The sequence below is a fragment of the Bidens hawaiensis genome, unplaced genomic scaffold (assembly GCF_021521415.1).
Source record: "Bidens hawaiensis isolate Kalapana, Puna unplaced genomic scaffold, B.hawaiensis_p1.1 tig00020332_1, whole genome shotgun sequence".
In the NCBI taxonomy this organism is placed as follows: Eukaryota; Viridiplantae; Streptophyta; class Magnoliopsida; order Asterales; family Asteraceae; genus Bidens; species Bidens hawaiensis.
The window spans coordinates 1-11,874 of record NW_027493093.1 but is presented as its reverse complement, the minus strand read 5'-3'; the positions used below and the strand labels follow the sequence as shown (position 1 = coordinate 11,874).

At 38.2% G+C, this 11,874-nt stretch overlaps 1 long non-coding RNA gene and 1 pseudogene across 2 annotated transcripts; both read left to right on the top strand.

Annotated features, from left to right (window-relative positions):
• Window positions 1-3,212: 3,212 nt before the first annotated feature.
• Window positions 3,213-3,956, top strand: LOC143560445 (uncharacterized). Its single transcript, XR_013140122.1, has 3 exons — window positions 3,213-3,539; window positions 3,666-3,750; window positions 3,825-3,956. It is a non-coding gene; the product is annotated as an uncharacterized LOC143560445 (long non-coding RNA).
• Window positions 3,957-4,029: 73 nt separating this feature from the next.
• LOC143560428 (chromatin-remodeling ATPase INO80-like) lies at window positions 4,030-10,845 on the top strand (annotated as a pseudogene). The gene is made up of 20 exons (XR_013140119.1): window positions 4,030-4,166; window positions 4,561-4,687; window positions 4,808-5,065; window positions 5,161-5,271; window positions 5,344-5,771; window positions 6,457-6,646; window positions 6,722-6,892; window positions 7,357-7,476; window positions 7,552-7,713; window positions 7,797-7,857; window positions 7,946-8,171; window positions 8,245-8,391; window positions 8,473-8,960; window positions 9,028-9,288; window positions 9,371-9,477; window positions 9,541-9,635; window positions 9,709-9,864; window positions 9,950-10,146; window positions 10,238-10,393; window positions 10,473-10,845. The product of XR_013140119.1 is annotated as a chromatin-remodeling ATPase INO80-like (transcript).
• Window positions 10,846-11,874: the final 1,029 nt, after the last annotated feature.

The following is an 11,874-nucleotide window of genomic DNA, read 5'->3' as shown; positions in this document are numbered from 1 at the left end:
GGTTTTGCCTTAACACTGTACCCGCATCCGTCTTACGGTTACTTGTTTGTTTTCTTGTAGGTTGTGCATCGGGTCTTTGCTGAGACCTCTTACGATGATGCTATGAGCGCAGCCCTCAACGCTTCTCACGAGGATGGGGAAAAGGTCGGCTTCCTGCTTGGTCTAGGGTTCGTTGAGAAAGGCATCCCGCCTTCCAACTTCCCTTTGTACAATGTTGATACTGAAGCTGTTTACGACCAAGCAGTGAATCAGTACGCGGCCTTCCCGCATCCGGTGGTGGAGAAGGTGAATGAAGTTGCTGCTGCTGATGATGGGCTAGCTATCCTTAAGGCTTTCCTTGAACTGCCACGCTCTGACGGTGCTGGTCCAAGTGGAAGTGGCCCTGAAGCCTGATCCTGAAGATCCCTTCCCACTGCTAGGATAGATTTAGCTTGTATAGATTTATTTTCTTGTAGGCGGGTAGTTACCCGGCCATTCTTGTAATGAATCATTGTGAAATATAAATCTTTTTGCGGGTAAGACCGCTACTTTCGTTGGGTTCCTTGCTTTGTAAACGTTGTATGACTTGCATACTTTAGTTTAAATTAGCAATTTTCCAAGTGTTTAGAATAAGTTAACCTTTGAACGTGGTAGATAGGTGTGAAGTTTTGCTTCCTCTTTCGTGATTGTGCGGGTAGGACCGTCACTTGCACTTAGTAGGATGGCTAAACTTTACCTATATCTGACCTGCGTGTAGGTTTTCCTCATCTTTTGAGGATAAGTTAACCTTTGAACGTGGTAGATAATAGGTGTGAAGTTCTGCTTCCTCTTTCGTGATTGTGCGGGTAGGACCGTCACTTGCACTTAGTAGGATGGCTAAACTTTACCTATATCTGACCTGCGTGTAGGTTTTCCTCATCCTTTTGTTAGAAATTCTGTTTTGAACCGTTCGACGCGCAGTTGTCAATAGGTTAGTGTTCAGTTCCCTTTTTCATGATTCATACGGATAGACCGGCACTTTCATTTAATGGGACTGAACTTTTCCCCTTCGACTGACCTGCGTGAAGGTTTGTCGTTTTTTGGGTTTATGCGGGTTTTGCCGCCTTCCCCACGCAACGACTTTCCACGTATTTATGCTGTGAAAACCGGCATATCCGTGTTGATAGTTCATAAAAATGTAAAATCATCAGCGTCAATGTTTTAAGGAGAATCGTTTCCATTAGAAGTGGCTCTTGGCCTTTTCTTTACAAATTTGGAATTGATTTACATGCAAACTGTGTAAATGAGCTCCCTTCCATGTTGTTGGGATGGGAGTGCCATCGAGCCGATACGCACCTGGTTCGGGATCTCGTTCTTTACGCAGCATGTAGTCTCCATATTGAAGCTGGAATTTTATTCGCGTTTTCCCCAGCTGGGGTTCTACACGCATCAGCCTGCTCAGCGTTCATTGCGCCACGAGGTGCGCGAGCGTCCCATCTCTGACGAATGCCTCGACCATGTCCTTTACGTCTATGCATTCTTCGGTGTTGTGACCTTTTGTCCTGTGAAATTCACAGTATTTGCTCCGATCAGCATTGTGGCGATGTCGGATTATTGAGGCTTTGGCCATGGGAGCTCCTCGGTGGCGAATATCTCTGGTGACGCTTTGGTGAGCGGCGTCCATCTGGAGTTCTTGTTTGTATGTACATTATCCCTTCCGCCCAACCGATGTTGCAAGCCGGATGAGGTGTCAAAGTTTACCCTCGACTGCCAAAATGCCAAGCTTTCGCTTTTTGTTTAATCGGGCGGTAAGGACGTTGTCTTCTCTTGTTTTCTGGGTGTAGAGGTTTGGTGCTCTGTGGGAGATCTCTACCCAGTTGCTTCTCCGTTTCCGCAAAGCGTTTAGCTGCTGTCATGATGGCATCCCATGTGGATGGCATGCCATCCTTACCTGTTAAGGTGCGGATGAGCTCTGGGTCGTTCGCGCCCTGGATAAAGGCAGCGCGAACAAGATCTTCGCTAATGTTACCCCAGACTTAGCTTCTTCGAGTTGAAGCGAGTGATGAAGTCTAGCAAAGATTCGGTCTTTTTCTCGAATGCACTTGAGGATTGTCCATTGCCTCCTCAGTATACTTTCTTTGCTGGCTGAAGTGTTGGCTAAACTTCTGTTGGAAGTCTGCCCAGTCGTAGATGTGGTTGACCGGTAGACGATCGAACCACGCTCTAGCAGCCCCGACCAGTGTCATTTGGAACATGTAACACCCATGTAGGTTCCGTCCAACTACTGACGGTTGCCCCCGCTATGAATCTGTTCAAATGATCATCTGGATCGGATTATACCATCATATGTGCCTATGCTGGACATTTGTTTGGCACTTTTTGGGCAATTGCTTCCGCAATGTCCCTTGCAAATTTGGACGTTCCCGCATTTGCAACGTTTGGTCTGAATGTTTTGGAGAAGTCTCGTGGACTTCCACCTGGGCTTTTTGGTTTGAAGGCTTGTCCAAAATGCCTTCTCGGTTGGGAGTCCGTTTCCTTACGCTTCCCTTTTGCCCTATGGCGAGGGTTCACGTCGGAGTCGGACTCCGAGTCATCGTCCCAATATCCTTCGAATTCGTCAGCCTGTTGGACGGACGCAAGCGTTCGTCCAACTCAAGCTTGGAATTCTTTTTGACGTGCCTCCGCCCATGCCTTAACCTCATCAAGTGTATGGCATGGGAGTCTTGTTCGTTTCTCTAACTGGGTATCGGTGAATCCCAGTGAGCGATTATTTACTGCACTTGCCCCAGCTTGAGTAACTGGGGTAGTGTTCGCAAAATTTACTTCACTTGCCCCGGCTTGGGTAGCCGGGGTAGTGTTTGTAAAAACTGTGTTGCCGGTATTCCCACCAGTAGCTGGGGTTGTGGTTACCGGAGTTTCTTTAACCATCTTAGAAGTTTGAAAAAACTGGAGAAAAATGTTCTAGCTTTATGCACGGATGGCGCCAATGAAGAAACACTAACCGGACCCCGGGCAGAATACGGGTAAACCTGGGGGTTAGATAGATGTTTCTCACGAGGGGTTAGACCTGAGAAGATGGTTCTTCTGATAACCTGCAAAACAGACACCGTGAGCTTGTCACTGAGAAGGGGGGGTTCCTCCTTGTGACCACCCTCCGGCGTAAGAATCAGACTAGATTGCTCTTTAAATATAAATGTATATTAAGAGATTGATAGAGATTGCTCTTTCTCTCTTTAAATGAATGTTAGTGTAGTTAAGCTAACTTGTGGAAAAACAATGCTGTGTTTCTAAACTGCCACGTGGATGGCCACAACGATGATGATACTTGATCCCCAGCATTCGGTGCCAGTCAGAAGCTCTATCTGCGCAAGTTAGCAATCCAACGCCACGTACCGGTTTACTTTAGCAACCTGAGCTTCGTAATGCCTTCTGCTTATCCTGCGCGTTACATGTACACTCTTTTTCTTTCACCACCAAACCTAGGGTTTCAATCCGCAACGTAATAATAATAATAATAATATGGAGGAGTCCAATCGCCAGTTGACGAATCCGTACACCTATCGAATCTCTTCAACCTCGAGGTTTGTATCTGTTCTCTTCAATTCAATTCTCCTGCTCAAATTAGGGTTTATGAGACATAATTATAATAAGTTTATGCGTTTCTATTATTATTATTATTATTATTATTATTATTATTATTATTGTAGTCGTTGACGAAGTTTCAAGTACCTCAACCAGAAGATGATTATATTCATGCCAATAGTAATAGTAGCAGTCAGGATGAGACAAGAGGTATAGCCACAACTAAAAACCATTTAGGAGTCCAGTTGAAATATCATTGAAGTTAATAATGTCTGAATCAACAGGTGGAATGATGCCAAAGAAGAAACGGAAACGGAGTGTGTACGGTAGTGATGAAGATGGTGGTTACAGTACTTACGTAGCTGAGGAGCGGTATCCGAGCCATGCTTGGCGACCATGTTAATAAGTACAAGAAAAAGCACAATAATAATAAATAATAATAATAATTTTAATACTCCTGGTGATATGTACAATGGTGTTGTGTCAGAAATGAAGAGCGGTGTAGGTTCAAAAGACCGTAAACGAGCACACAAGGTTGAAACCGCTTCAAATTTTGTAAATGGTAGGATAACTCAGAAGCAGGGGAACTATGAAGTAAATATGTCTCCACATTTTGACGTGAATAGGTTCGTGCATCGTTTAAATATTATATGAAATATATGTTACCTAAAACAATCAAATGTGTTGTATATGAGTTTTCTATTTTAACGAGCAGGTCGGTTTTCAGAACCTATTTATATAGATATTGGAGACGGTATTAGTTACATGATTCCTCCAACGTAATGAAATGTTGGCTAATACATTAAACTTACCTAAACTATCTGAGATTCGAGTGGATGAGTTTTATCTTCAAGGCACACTTGATTTGGGCTCATTAGCTTCAATGATGTCAGCTGACAAAAAGTTTGGCCAAGAAACAAAGCAGGGTGGGCGAGCCTAAGCCCCAGTATGAGTCACTTCAGGCTAGATTAAAGGCGCTATCTTTAAACAAATCTCCACATAAATTTAGTCTTAAGTCAGTGATGCCGCGTTGGAATCATATTCTATTCCTGAGGGAGCAGCTGGTGGAATTAGGCGTCAATCATGTCAGAGGTGGATCTCTGCAGGTTCATTATGTGAAGGTGTTGAGAAAGGTGACACATATGAGGTTTGTATTAACATCTTCAAACTGGTTTGTATGTAATTCAAAAATCATAATTCTAACAAGTTTTACTCATTCATAAGTGACTGGATCAAAATTGCCATTTCTACTTATATGGTAGTTTAGGATTTTGTTGGCCGTTATCACTTATATGCATGCACCTTGAACCGTTTGACATGCAGATTATTGAGTGCAGTTTTGCCCAAGAAGAGGAAAGTGAATAATGATCCATTTGTTATTGAGACAGAGGAGATGGAAAAAATTGGTAAATATTGGGTGAACATGGTCAGAAAAGACATACCAAAACACCATAGGGTTTTTATTAACTTCCATAGAAAGCAATTAACAGATGCCAAGAGGTTTGCAGAAAATTGTCAACGTGAGGTCGGTGCACATGCCCTATGATGAGTGTTTTTTAGTTTTATTAAAGCTATTTTTCTTGTTTTACTTTGCATGCTTAAAAGTTACTCCTTATCCAGGTAAAGATGAAGGTGAGCAGATCATTTAAGTTAATGAGGGGCGCTTCAATTCGCACAAGGAAACTGGCAAGGGACATGTTGGTCTTATGGAAGAGAATAGATAAAGAAATGGTAATGTTTGTCTTTTGATTTTTGGATAGAGTTAATATTGTATAGAAAAATGATGGAATATTATTCATTCAGGCTGAAATAAGAAGAAAAGAAGAAAAAGAAGCTGCGGAAGCTTTGAAACGTGAACAGGAGCTTCGTGAAGCTAAGAGACAACAACAGAGGCTTAATTTCTTATTATCACAAACAGAATTGTACAGTCACTTTATGCAGAACAAGACAGCTTCAACGCCTCATGGGACTTTGACTGAAGAGGAAAGTAAAGTAGTTGACCAAGAAGCAATTTTGACTTCTTCAGAAGTCAGTGTTGAAGATGAAGATCCTGAAGAGAGAGAAATGAAAATGGAGGCCTTGAAAGCAGCCCAAGATGCAGTCTCTAAACAGAAAATGATTATTAGTGCATTTGATGATGAATGTTTGAAGCTGCGCCAAGCTGTCGGGACTGATTCCATCGACCAAGATGCTTCCATTGCTGGATCTACTGACATTGACTTGTTACACCCGTAATGTTCTTCTTCGTCTTGGTTCAAATGGTTATAACTGGGGTGATTTAGGTTTTTTTTATTATCTTATGGGTTTGTTTTGGGTGAAATAACTTATCCAAATGGGTTAAAGTTGAAACTAAAAAATGTTCACGAATTTACGGTCAAACGGGTTGGGTTTTTCAGCCAACACTTTGTTTTTGTTTTTCTTTGAATCTGATGTACAATGCGGTCTAACGTGTGAAGTATCATATATACCCAACCCAAACTTGAAATGGGCAAACTTGATACGTTAACTAGTCTTTAAGAGCATAGATAATATTTTCGCAAGTTTATATGATATTTTCCCTATATTTAATGCATTAAATATGATTGCAAAATCTATACTGGATAATTATCTTATTTTTTGGAATAAAACGATTTAAGAGAGGTTACAAGTAATATTTGCTTTTATCTGTCACACAACCATTGTAGTTATTTAAACACTTGGTTCTATAACTATTATTTTTAGATCTATATGGTAACTTTCGTAGTTGCATTAAATTTAGTTATTATTATGGAGTTCAAAAGAAAGCGCTACAAACAAACAGGCTAACCTGACGGCCTGGCCCGAACCACGTCAATTTAACCCTTATCCAAACCCATCCATTTGCTACATCTATCCAGGAGTTTGGTCTGTTTGTTGACTATTCAAAAATTGTTTCAGGTCAACCATGCCTGTGGGGTCATCAGTGCAAACACCCGAGTTATTTAAAGGTTCTCTAAAAGAATATCAGCTTAAAGGTCTCCAGTGGTTGGTGAACTGTTATGAGCAGGGTCTAAATGGTATTTTAGCAGATGAAATGGGCCTTGGAAAGACTATCCAGGCAATGGCCTTTTTGGCGCATTTAGCTGAAGTATGTACTCTTATCTGTGAAAATCTTCATTGCTACTGTTAATCTTTAATTAAATTGTTAATTACACCTTTTTAGGAGAAAAACATTTGGGCCCATTTTTAGTTGTGGCGCCGCTTCTGTCTTGAGCAACTGGGTTGATGAAATCAGTCGGTTTTGCCCTGATTTAAAAGCACTTCCTTATTGGGGCGGCATTCAAGAACGTACAGTGCTTAGGAAAAATATTAATCCAAAGCGTCTATATCGTAGGTACAATATATTATTTTGATAATAAATGTTCTTAGAACAAGTTACACTGATCGTCCTTTAGGTATATAGCAAATTTTAGGTTTCGTCCTTAAACTAAGGAAATAACAGAATTATCCTGTATGTTCAAATTTTGTCACAGTTTTCGTCCTTTCCACTAGTGGGCGTTATTTTTCTCTGTCAAGCCCAGGCATGTGTATTGCACATGAGGACAATGTGGTCATTTCTACCACTTTAATTGACAAGTTTAACGCCCTTTAGTGAAATTCACGTAATTGTGACAAAATTTGAACATAAAAGGACAATTTCTGTTATTTCCTTAGTTTAAGCATGAAACCTGAAATTTCATATATACCTAAATGATGAAAAGTGTAATTTGTTCTTGTTTTTAACCTCATCTATTACGTGTACTATTTTATCTTCTACTTTTCAAATAGTGATTGTTACACTTTAATTTAACAGGGGAGGCTGTTTCACATTCTTGTTACCAGCTATCAACTGTTGGTGTCAGATGAAAAGTATTTCAGGCGTGTGAAGTGGCAATATATGGTATTGGATGAAGCTCAGGCGATTAAAAGTTCAAGCAGGTAAGAATGTTCAACCTTTTGTTGCTAAAATGACGAACATGCCCTTACATGTGTATTGTTGGAAACTACTGACAGTATAAGATGGAAGACCCTACTGAGCTTTAATTGTAGAAACCGTCTGCTTCTTACTGGAACTCCAGTTCAGAACAACATGGCTGAGTTGTGGGCGCTACTTCATTTCATCATGCCAACTCTATTTGACAGCCATGAGCAGTTTAATGATGGGTTTTCTAGAGGGTATGATTTTTTATACTTTCTTTAATATGTTTTAGCTTTATTTATCTAATAATGATGTTTAAAACTGCATCTCTTATCACCAGTATTGAAAACCATGCGAACATGGTGGAACGTTAAATGAGCACCAGCTTAGTAGATTGGTGAGTAAAACTAATTTTTTTATACCGGCTTTTGTATTCCTGAAGAGAGTGTGTACATAATCTTGGGCTTACATTTTGTATTATATTACCAGCATGCCATTTGAAGCCTTTCATGCTGCGGCGTGTTAAGAAAGACGTGGTTTCCGAGTTAACCGGAAAACTGAAATTACTGTTCATTGCAAACTGAGTTCAAGGCAACAAGCTTTTTATCAAGCTATAAAGAACAAGATATCTCTTGCTGAGTTGTTTGACAACAATCGTGGTCTTAATGAAAAAAAGATTATGAATTTGATGAATATTGTCATTCAGTTGAGAAAGGTAATAAATTTCATATATACATGTTACCATTTCTCGTTCAATTCGTTATAATTTATTTTAATATATTTTATAGGTTTGCAACCATCCAGAATTATTTGAGAGAAATGAAGGAAGTTCATATCTGTATTTTGCTGATATACCAAATCCACTTCTTCCGCCTCCTTTTGGAGAATTTGAGGATATTTATTACTCTGGATATCAAAATCCCATTACATACAAGGTTAAAATTTTAATTTCAACAAAACAGCTTATCTTCAGTTTGTCTTATATTTATTAATTGATTAGTTATAAATGCTTCCAGGTACCAAAGTTGGTTTACCAAGAACTTACCCAAGATTCGGATGCTTTTGGCGGAGGATTGTTTAATAAACGTTTTAACATATTCTCCTCGGAAAACGTGTATTTTTCTACATTCAAACAAGAGAAATACGGAACGTTTGGTTTTACTCGATTGATAGATTGTCACCAGCTGAGGTGTCATTTCTAGCAAATGGTTCTCTAACCGAGAGATTATTATTTTCCATCATGAGATGGGACCGACAATTTTTGGATGAGCTTGTGGACTTGATGATGGAAACCGAAAACATTCATATAATGATATTGAATTAAAGAATCTTGGAACTGAGAAAGTAAAAAACGGTCACAAGAATGCTACTAATGCCATCTAAGTCAAAGTCAACTGTTCTAATTGACCATTTGATCATGCCACATCAGGATAGACTTGCATCCAATGTTCGACTTCTTCACTCAGCTTTCTCTTTCATTCCAAAAACAAGAGCGCCCCCGTAAGTTTTCTTTATCGATTTTTTTAATTTTATGTAAATATGTATTTATTCATTTGTCATTTTTTTGGTAGGTTAATGTCCACTGTTCAGATAGAAACTTTACATACAAAAAAGTTGAAGAATTGCATCACCCATGGATCAAGAGGTTGTTAGTGGGCTTTGCACGCACCTCAGAGTGTAACGGGCCCAGAAAGCCTATTGAGCCGCCTCACCATTTAATAGAAGAGATTGATAAAGAACTACCCGTGTCACAACCCGCTCTTCAACTCACTCACACGATCTTCGGGTCATGCCCACCAATGCAAAGTTTTGATCCTGCAAAAATGCTCACCGTATGAACATATATTTATCTTCAATTACTTGTTACTTTTGCAATTTGGATGATTGTTTAATTTGATTTCTGATGATTTATAGGACTCGGGAAAGCTTCAAACGTTAGATATACTATTGAAGCGTTTACGTGCTGGAATCATCGTGTGCTTTTATTTGCACAGATGACCAAGATGTTGAATATTATTGAGGTATATATTCATTAAATTTTATCTTTTGTATGAAATGATGTTTACCATATCACATGCTTGCAGGATTATATGAACTACAGAAAATATAGATATTTAAGGCTTGACGGGTCATCCACCATAATGGATCGCAGGGACATGGTCAAAGATTTCCAACATCGGTGAGAATATTATTATATAACAATATCCATTTCTTCTTGAACAATCTTTCATAAACAATTTCGTATATTTCAGGAGTGATATTTTTGTGTTTTTATTGAGCACAAGAGCCGGTGGGCTCGGGATCAATTTGACAGCTGCTGACACAGTCATATTCTATGAAAGCGATTGGAATCCGACATTGGATTTACAAGCAATGGATCGGGCTCATCGTTGGGTCAAACTAAAGATGTTAGCTTCTCTTAGTTAAAAACTTAATATATTACGATTTTGTGAAATTTTAAATTAGCCATGCATGTTTTTGTTCATGATGTAGGTTACAGTGTATCGGTTAATCTGTAAAGAAACCGTTGAAGAGAAGATTTTACAGAGAGCTAACCAGAAAAGTACAGTTCAGCAACTTGTAATGACAGGTGGACATGTGCAGGGTGACTTGTTAGCCCTGAGGATGTTGTTTCTTTATTGATTGATGATGCCCAATTGGAGCAGAAACTGAAAGAAATACCCGCACAGGTTCGATTTCTGGACTTTTTTATATTTTATATTTTATATTTTATATTTTATAATAGTTATTATAATATATTAACTTTATGTTCAAATGAAGGCTAAGGATAGACAAAAGAAGAAAGGGACAGCAAAAGGTATCAGGATAGATGAAGAAGGAGATGCATGTTTTGAAGAGGTTGCTAAATTTGAACCCCCAGTTGACAATGATGACCCATTTATGAACCCTGATAAAACCGCGTCTCTGGATAAAAAGGTGTGGACTTTTGACCTGTTATCTGACCTTTTGTTTTGGCACCTCTAATTTGACCTAATATGTTTTGTAACAATCGCAGAAAAAAGGTACTATGGATAAGGGTACTGTGAAACCGAGACCGCCAAAAGGTTCAAAATAGGTGGACTCTGGCCAACAAAACCAGTGAGACGAGTACTATTATTAGAGGCGGGACGCTACTGTGAATGCTAGGTATGATAACATCTAAAGAAGATGTAATCCAAAATTCTAACTTTGAGTCCATAAGGTGTATTATAGTGTATGTATGTGTGTAAGCTAAGTTTTTTTTTCAACTTTTGTAGTTGAATATTGTTTCTAGTCAGTTTTTGAAGCTTCTGCTACTCATAAAAGCAAGTGTAGTTTTAATAATTGTGTTTTAACCAACTTTTGAAGTAGATAATTGTTAAAACTGCAGTAAAGTTGAAGTAATTGTTAACCCAATTTTAAGATTCAATCTTGTAACATTTTTGTGTCTTGTGTGGTATTTATAGTTTTAAGAGAACACATGCTCGTAACATTCTTTCTGTGTGTTGTGTGGTTGCCAACATAAGCATTTTATTGAGTCATGAAACATCCTCAAAAATCACCTTGTTATCAAACAGGCGAAACACCATCCAAACAAATGTTATATTTTCTCAAGATTGGATGTCTGATGGAGTATTTAAGTAGAGTTTATATATATGAACTTGTTTCAAAACTAAGTCACCCAACATATTCATTGATGTAAATAGTAGTAGTAATAATGTAAATGGTAAAAGCAAAACATCATTATAATTTTAAAGGGAAACCGTCAATTAAATCCTTAAAACAAAGCATCCGTTATTTTAACTACAAAACTTGAATTTGCAATAGGAATACAACATTTATTAGCTTAAATTCTACAATAGTTTTAGTGTTTTACACTCATGATTTGAGCAAGTATCAACAAACTAAAGCCATAGTTGTTTTGACATTTGAATCTAAGTTCCCTGCCTGGTTCGCGAACTCTTCAGTTTTTGTCCAGATGGATCAAAAAATGGGGTTAAGTTAAACTCGGACCTAATTGGATTTTAATAATTTCAATTTTTGTTTAGCCAATTTTCAAAATTCAATCTTTTGACCAATTGACAATCCTGCTTAAATATGTTAATTGAGAGTTGGTGCTGATGAAAATAAGGTTAAAAGTGATTTGAAGAGATTATTTCCCAGCACTATAATTTCCAGATTTTATCTCAACATTCTCTACAAATTTTTAGCTTATATAAATGAAAATAAAAAAATAGATAGATGCAAGTCATACAAAGAATTATATTTTTTTGTTCTTTTTTTCTTTTTAAAACTTTACATTTAGTTATACTTGTTTCTACATGTTGCCATAAAATTAGTACATATCATGCTTGTCTTAATACTACACTCTACAGTCTACACTTACAAAAAAATAAAAAATCTGAACCCACAAAATCAACTTCCAGGCCTTAACTTGA